This window comes from Falco punctatus (assembly GCF_963210335.1).
Source record: "Falco punctatus genome assembly, chromosome: 8".
Taxonomy (NCBI): Eukaryota; Metazoa; Chordata; class Aves; order Falconiformes; family Falconidae; genus Falco; species Falco punctatus.
This window is the reverse complement of record NC_137588.1, coordinates 30386805-30394616: the sequence shown is the minus strand read 5'-3', so window position 1 is coordinate 30394616 and position 7812 is coordinate 30386805. Positions and strand designations below refer to the sequence as shown.

At 49.9% G+C, this 7812-nt stretch overlaps 1 protein-coding gene across 8 annotated transcripts in view; it reads left to right on the top strand.

Moving 5' to 3' along the window:
* The first annotated feature begins 273 nt into the window (after positions 1-273).
* The window catches only part of CLASP1 (cytoplasmic linker associated protein 1), a 185097-nt gene continuing 177558 nt past the window's right edge, over positions 274-7812 (top strand). For 5 of the 8 annotated variants that reach the window (XM_080399733.1, XM_080399732.1, XM_080399731.1 and 2 more), the window contains exon 1: positions 275-416. The gene's annotated coding sequence lies outside the window, so the exon portion shown is untranslated. Of the gene's footprint in view, positions 417-7812 lie in introns of all 8 variants that reach the window. The other 3 variants (XM_080399735.1, XM_080399734.1, XM_080399728.1) reach the window with 3 other exon arrangements.

Below are 7812 nucleotides of genomic sequence, written 5' to 3'. Positions count from 1 at the left end.
GGGCCGCCACCGGCTCCCGCCGGGCTGCGGGCGCCGTCGCCATGGCGACCGGGCCCGGCCGTACCGGCGGGGCGGCGCTGCGCATGCGCGGGGCGCAGTCTGACCTCACCGCCGCCGCGCTGGGCTGCCCCGCCTGCCGCGGGGAGCCGCGCGAGCCGCCCCTCCTCCGGCCCGCGCCGCGCGCTCGGTGGTGCGCGCCCTTGCGCGCATGCGCGCTGCCGGCCCGCGAGCCTTCTAGAGGCGCGGGGCGGTGACGCGCCGGCGCGGAGGGGGTGTGGGTGGCGCGTGCGCGCTGGCTCCCATTCTTCCCGTGGCAGCGGGGCGGGCGCAGCCATGCAGGGGAGCGGGCGCCGCCGCCGGCACTGAGCGCCGTCCGGCCCCCGCCCCGCCACCGCCTCCCGCGCCGCGCCCCGCAGGTAACGCCTGCGCCGGGCGGTGGGGCCGCTGCGCCGGGGAGGGGGCTGCGTGCGAGGGGAAGGAGAAGCGCGGCCGGGGGCTTTGTGTGGTGCCGCCGCGGGGAGGGGGGCGGGGAGGGGCGGACGCCGCCGGGGCGGCCCCGGGCGGGAGCGCAGACCGGGGCCGCTCGGCGCTGCCGTTTGTGGAGGGGAGGGGCGGGCGGTCCGCGGCGTGACGGCGGCAGCGGGAGCCGGGGGGTGTGGGGGCTGCCGGGGCCTAACGGCTGGCGCGGGGGCGCCCCTCGGCCTCCCCGCCCCGGGGCTGCGGGGGTCAGTGCGTCGCGGGGGCGGCCGGCCTCTGCTCCCTTTCCGCGGCGTGGTGCGGCGGCGCGGGGACGTGCGCCCGGCGGGAGCGGGCCGCCGAGCACCGGCCGCCCGGTGGGAGTGGCGGGGCAGCCTGCGGCGCCGGGGCCTCCTGCACGGGTCCCCGCTGGCCCCGGCGGTTGCTCGGCGAAGGGAGGCGAAGCGCCGCCGGGCCGCGTTCCCCCGGTCGTGTGGGATCGCGGCAGCGGCTGCCGGATTTTCAAACCATCCTGTGGTCTGGGTGGGTTCGGCTCCGGCGTGGGGCCCTTTTGTGCACGTGTCGCGCTTTGCTTGGTTTGTTTCTGTCATCGCAATTTTTAATGCAAGTTGGGTGAGGGCTGGAAGTTCGCGCCTGTGCAGAGAGGTCGGTGATCGTTAGACGGATCCTGCAGAAACGTTTCAGAGCGATGCTGGGTCTGAGTAACCCAAATGTAGTTAGTTGTCTCTGTGTCCATGCAGGCCTGCGCCGGCTCCCCTGCGTGTGTTTTCAATGTATGTGTCTTCAGATATCTGTGAGGAAGGGAAAAGCTGCCTCTTTCCCCCCTAGCCTCTTGAGAAAGGACTGGGGAGCTGAGGCAGGGTGATGAGCTCAGGGCTGCATGAGAAGCCTGTAGTGGAGTAGAGCAGAGACTTCCCGGGTGTGAGGGTTGTTCTGACCAGTAGATCTCTGCATCTTGCAGGCTTATTTCATAAGTCATAAGTAAAGGAGACTTGGGTTAAGAAAAGCAGCATGTGCTGAGCCGGTGTCGGCAGGGCAGAGATGTGCTCTCCACCCCACTGCTTGTGCTAGCGCCTTAGGCAGATGCATTGGAGTCCATTTTGCTGGTGAGTAGTGCAGACCTATTTTTCTGCATCTTTAGAGCAGTCTCATCTTCCTTGCACGGTCCTCTTGATGCCACCTGGGTGCCGTTGAAGACAAACCATGTATTGTTGCTTAATACCTGACGACGCAAATACATAATTTAGATCAGTAGTTTTTAAATTAGAACTTGCAAAGCCATTAGAAGTGCAAGTGTTTGCTTCTTTGTGGGATTCTGAACTGGATTTAAAAGAGGTTTACAGCTGGATATGTTTGAGAGCTTCCAGCAATGGTGAGCTTTTGCTAGAGCAAAGGGCTACACCAAGTACAGGATGGATGTGCAGTACTGTCATGTTCAGGGTCTTCCTTGCAATATGGCAGCATAGCTCGCTGTGTGGAACAAACCTTTGTGCTGCAGTCCTGGGCTTGGCAAAGTCCAGCTTCTGCTTGTTTTCTCTGTTGAACCCTATCAGTGGGACTGAAGTCTGGCAGTTGTGAGGGGGACAGAGTAATGACTAACTGTGGCACCATGGGCAATCCTCTCTGTATTTCATAGTCACACTTGTTTAATTTTTTAAAAAAGTTGCTGCAAGCATAAATGGATTTTTTTTATTTTTCCTTTTTCCACACTGGTGCCTGCAACATTCCTGTGAAGTCCTTGAAATCGATCACATAGCTTCAGAAGTTTCTGTTTCAAGAAGGAAAACACTATGAAGTTAAACACTTCGGCCCTTCTTCGCTTGGCCAATAACGTTCAGTGCTAAAAATGAGACAACAGCATGCTTGTGAGATGGAAATGTTTATCTAGTTCATGTGATGTTCTCTAGAGGGACAATTGCAGAGAGTGTCTATGATCAAATGAGCTCGTCCTTCAGTCATCTTTGAAGTTCTGTAGGAATCTTAAATCTGAGCTACCAATTAAGTGTTGCAAAACCCAGTACTTAAACAGCAAAACTCAAACTGAAATGATTTATCACTTTCTCCCATACGTTAGTCAATCCTTCCCTATCCATCAGGCAATTTGATGCAGGCTGTTAGCAAGTCTGGCCACTTTTGTAATGATTTGCAACATGAGGAGCTAGATCTTGCCCTCGACAAGCTTTCTGTTAGGGACAGGTCATGCCTAAGAAGTGCAAAAGAGGCTGGACATGAAATGTTGAGATGGCTAAAGTAATGACCTCCCCTGCGTGTACCTCCGCATTTCAACATACATGCAGATTTTTGTGAGAGTGATGTGGCTTTGAAGCTTGTGGACTGCCATTACGGATACCCTTCTAGCCTCAGATGACTTTGGATCAAGCTCATGTGTCACTCTGAGTCTCTCATTATCTTGGGCCTTGCCTAGGCTAGGGCTGGAAATCTTGTTGGCATGCCTCTGGATCGGGCTTGCTGCTGCTAATGCCTCCTTGGCTGGCAGTTGTCATTGAAGCTTCTTCCTGGATTCTGACAGTGCCAGCACACCTTTAAGCAGCACTTGCCAGTGTATTAAAAAGAATACTAGCAATTGTATAAAGCTTTCATCTGAGTGAAGAAAATAGACTGTTTTTGTCTGTTAATTTCTTCAGACTGACCAGTAAATTTAAAGCAGTCTGACTGTGAAGGAAGAGGTTCACTTCTTTCCTCAATGAAGGATCGATGCTTGTGGCAGTCTTGTGCAGAATAGCCTTAGCTTTTACCCTGCTGTTTAATGGTGTACACTTCATGCTGCTCTTTGCTCAGTTTCTTCGTTTTCACCAACCCATACAGTGCTGAAGTTTGTATTGTGTGTTTCTTTAGAGCTCACTCAGTGTTTTGGATATTGTGTATTGGACCAACCTGTTATCAGTCCTCAAAGCTGCCTGAAAGCCTGATGTGAGCTAGTTAAGAGCTTTGCACAGCAGGGTTCTGAAGAGCTAAACGTGTGCAAGTTCCTTGGTATTCTGGACTGCACTAGTGTATGGCTGTCATAAAGAGATCATAAGAGATCACTTTCTCCTCTCTTTGGCAGCACTAGCGCTCTTGCACACACACAAAAAAACCAAACCCCGAACGATCTGGATAGAGTTGTAACTGTTCAAGTTATAGGAGGGCAAGAAGTGGGTTTTGTGGTCTGAGAGACTGCAGGTGCTCTCTGAAAGATATTATCTCAATTCATGTTAGTGTTTGAGTTTGTCTGGTTTCCTGATCTGTCAATGAAATCTTGGCATGTTTGGCTCCACAAGGAGGGAGATGTCCATTCCACATCTAGAAACAGTATGCCAAGTAGAAACACCAAAATTAATTGTTAGAAAAGCATCATTATTGTTACTTTATTGGAAGTTACTAGGCAGATTTAAAAGTCTTCAATTTGTTTCCTCTGCCAGCAGAATTAGGCTAAACAGCCTAAGCAGGCCAGTCCCTGGTGTAGCGTTTCTGTCTTTTGGGTTTAAGCTGGGCCCGTCTTTACACTTTGCTTGTAGATGCTTTAGATTCCAAGATACTTCATAAAGCAAAATCGAACCAACAATGATTTACTGAGGCAAAGATCTGATCAAAATGGAGTCAGATTCTGACCTGTGTTTCAAAGTGATGCTGAGCAGAAGGGAGGAATCGCAGGTATGTGTCTGCCTGTTACATTGCAGGTGGTTCTTAGCCCAGCAGTCTCTTAACTGCTGCTAGAGTTCAGCCCAATTCATGGTATTGTCAAACAAAACCCTGTTCTGCTGCTCCTCCTCTGCTCCTTCCACCTACTGTTTTATGAATCTTGAGTGTAGTGGTGGCTTTCCATGATCCCTTGCTGCCTGTGTTGGGGGATATCTTTGGCCATCCGCTTATGTGTGAGTGTAAATACCAGGCTGAACAGAATCTGATGCCTGAGTGTAGAGAGTAACCCTCCTTCCCCTCACTGGAGCTGAACTGATCCTAGCTGCTGGTTTCTGCTGACCTCTGTCAGCAGTTGAAATACAGCTGCTGCCGAGAGTTCTCCTGTCCTTGGCTAACAGTTACCGTGAGGGCTGGCAGCCCTGGAGAACAGGGGTAGGCAAAGAGCCCTATTCTGTCATGCAGACAAGTTTGTGTTTAGAGTCATGGAGGGAAGAGATGGACATAAGCTGGGAAGCCTGAAAAGAGACGAAGAAAATAAACTTTTTCCAAAACTATTAACTTGCAAAATGCTCCTGTTTCCCACAGCCAGGTAGGAGCCTATAACAGACTGAGGTCATGTCTTGTTCAATTTGGGGTGTCTGATTGGTTTTCATATCGACAGCATCTTGGCATGACTTGTCACAAGTATGCATGTAAGAAATTTTCTTTGAATTGGAGGTGCTTTTGTTTGTGGCTGTAGTATCTACTTGCCTGTCTGAGGTTCTTCTGTGAGTGAACTTACTTGAGGTGTAGACTGCGTGGAGTAGGATTTTTATCTTTTGTTACTCACATATCACACACATTTTGTTAATGTGGTCTAAAATAAACATGTATGTTTTGAGAATATGGTGTGAGATGCAGAGGGAAGAAATCAGACTGAAAGGTGCTTGTGTCTCTTGAGGGCCTGTACCCAAAGTATGATCTTGTGTATTATTTTTCCATTCCAATCTGTCATTTTACTTCTAGCACTTGTCTCTCAGTTACTTCCTTCCAGGGTAGTTCTGGCTTGGACGTGTACACAAAACCTTACCTACTTCTGTGTCACTAGGCAGTTATACATCAGTAAGGATAATGAGGTCCTGGAGCATTTGTTGAGTTATATCAAACCCACTGATCTCTTGAAAAACTAGATTATCCTGATCTTGTACCAGCATGTGGTGGTATAGGTTTTTTCTTTCCCCAAGGTGTTCTCATCCTCAGTTCCCATTGCCGCTGGAGACTTGCTTTGCAGTGGCTCTGGGAAAGGCACTGAATTTCTACCCTATTTCTGCCTGTAAAATAGGAGATTATTGTGTATTTTCCCAATATTTTTCCTCAGCTTTTGTACATTAAGAGATGCTTTCCATCTTCAGGACTGGCTAAATCAGTAATCTTAGCCTAAGACTTAATCTATTGCAATACAAATAGAGGTTACAAGATTCAGATGTGTGTTGTGAAGCCATTTGTCCTGCTAGCAACCTGGCAAGTGATGGGCCACTCTGCTCTATCAGTAGCGTTCTACTTCCAAACCTTGCGAAGTATTTTACCCACATGAAGCTACAGGTGAAGGTTTCTTCTTTTCCTTTTTTCCCCACATTTTTCCAGATGATCCAGTATTGATGCTGGATTGTGGAGGAGAGTGTTAGGGTGTGACTCTGGAAAGTTTTGCCCTGCACTCGTAGTTGCAGTAGGAAGGGGGCTGGATGCCACCTCTGTCCTTCTGGGATGCATCACTGCAGCCCCTTGAGGGACCTTGCACACCCTTGGCTCTGATACCTTGCAGAGCTGGAAGTCAGAGAGAACCAGTGCTGTGTGGTTTGTTGGCCAGGGTCCCACAGGTGTCAGAGGTGGAGTCTGCAGGCTGTGCTCTTAAGGTAAGGTTAGATCTCCAGAATGAGGGAGAGAAGGGATGTTTTTGTACACAAAACCCCACAACTCAGGTACTATTCACAGTGGAAGGTGTTATGAGGATAGTTCCCCCTGCATGCCCACCCCCATGATCCAGTAGGCCCCTAATAAATTCCTTGCAGTGTATACCTTGGAACCATGGACTGGGATGTCGTAACATAGGATTTTGATGTACATCTTGGTGCTCAAACTGTTAAAAAGGAAAGAGACCTTGAAAGTTCATTCTAGACTTGTCCTTGGTCTCAGACAAAGTTAAAACCAAACTAATTTCAGAGAGGGGCTGTGTTGGGAAAACAAAGGATGTTAAAGCTCATCTAATTTTCTGCCCTGCTCTTGAAGGGTTACTCCCACTCTGCAAAGTGGTTCCATTAGTGTAGGGTGTTGGGGTCACATTGAGGTGACCTGCAAGTTGTCTTGATTTGCTATAGCTTCATTACTGTGGAGATTTTTGGAAGATTGATGCCTTTCTGAAATTGGTATCTCTATGTGAGGTGTTCAGTTACCGAGGCAGTAATGCAAACCTTTAGCAGAGGCATAAGAATTCCTGTTATCTGAGGCTTATCTCTCATCTTACCCAGGGTAGGGTAATGCAACTTTTAACAGCTAGCATCTGTCCTAGAAGGATTGGGGGGGGGGGGGCTAGAAAACCTTAGTTAGCTTAAGCCTTGGAAATGTTTCAGCCGTCTTTGTTCTAGAAATCTGCCTTTTTTTTCTAGATTTCTAGAAATCTAGAAATCAGTTTTCCTCATGACGTTGAAGTTGTGCTGTGGTGTAGGTTGGTTACAGCCTGTACTTTAAACACGAACCCCTTAAACACCAAGCAGGTTTGAAGAACAGCTGATACTTAGTAGAGTCCTAGCAAGCCTTCAGCCAGCCGTGGTTCTTCTGAGGGTGGCCTGCCCACAACAGCAGTGAGTTTTGCAAACACTTCCTTAGCGTGGCTGGTGCTGTGGCAGGAGGAACAAACCCTCTTTTGAGGTCCTCATAGCAGCATCCAGCAAGGAAGCTGCATCCACATGGGCAGCAGTTTGCTTATCAGCAAGGCTGTACTGGTGAGTACTAGTAGAGCGGTGGCTGTTCTGTCTGAAGACAGCTGAAGTTACTGTATAGGGGGTGTACGTGGAAGGAGTCTGCGTCAAGTGTGGTCAGTAGGCTGAGGAGAGTGTGAGGCAGTCCCCTCAGCTAATGTGGTGAGCATCAGTTGTCAGGCTGGAAATCTGAGATACCATCCTCGGACTGGGGGAGGCTCAACTACAAGGCGGAGGTAATTACTGACTTAAAACACTCACAGTGATTGTGCAATGTTTCCAGGCACTAAAAGACACATTGCCTACTTACTGAGACAGGTGAAGGAAAGTAAGACCCTCCTGTCAGTTGCTGGGTGGGTGTTTCTTGCGAACTGCCTTTGGTTCCAGAAAAAGGTTGCTGCTTTCTTCAAGTAGGGCATGGTGTTTTACTTGCCACCTCATACTCTCAGAGGGTTTGAACAACGAAGAACACTTAGAGCTTAGAGACTGTCAGTGCAGCTGCCTTGTGCACTGCTACTTCAGCATCGAGCAAAGAGTTGGTTTGACTGAGTGCTTAGTGAGTGCCATACTTTGTAAAGGCCTGACACCAAATCCCCTCCAGGCTGGGGGTAGCTGGTACTGGCTGAAGCAAAAATAGAGTGGAGAGAGGGCTGCGAGTTTCCATCCTTTGTGCAGAGCTGCAGTTTGACACTGCCTTGCTGATGAGATCTCCATTTTGTCTTTGCAGTATGCGATTTCT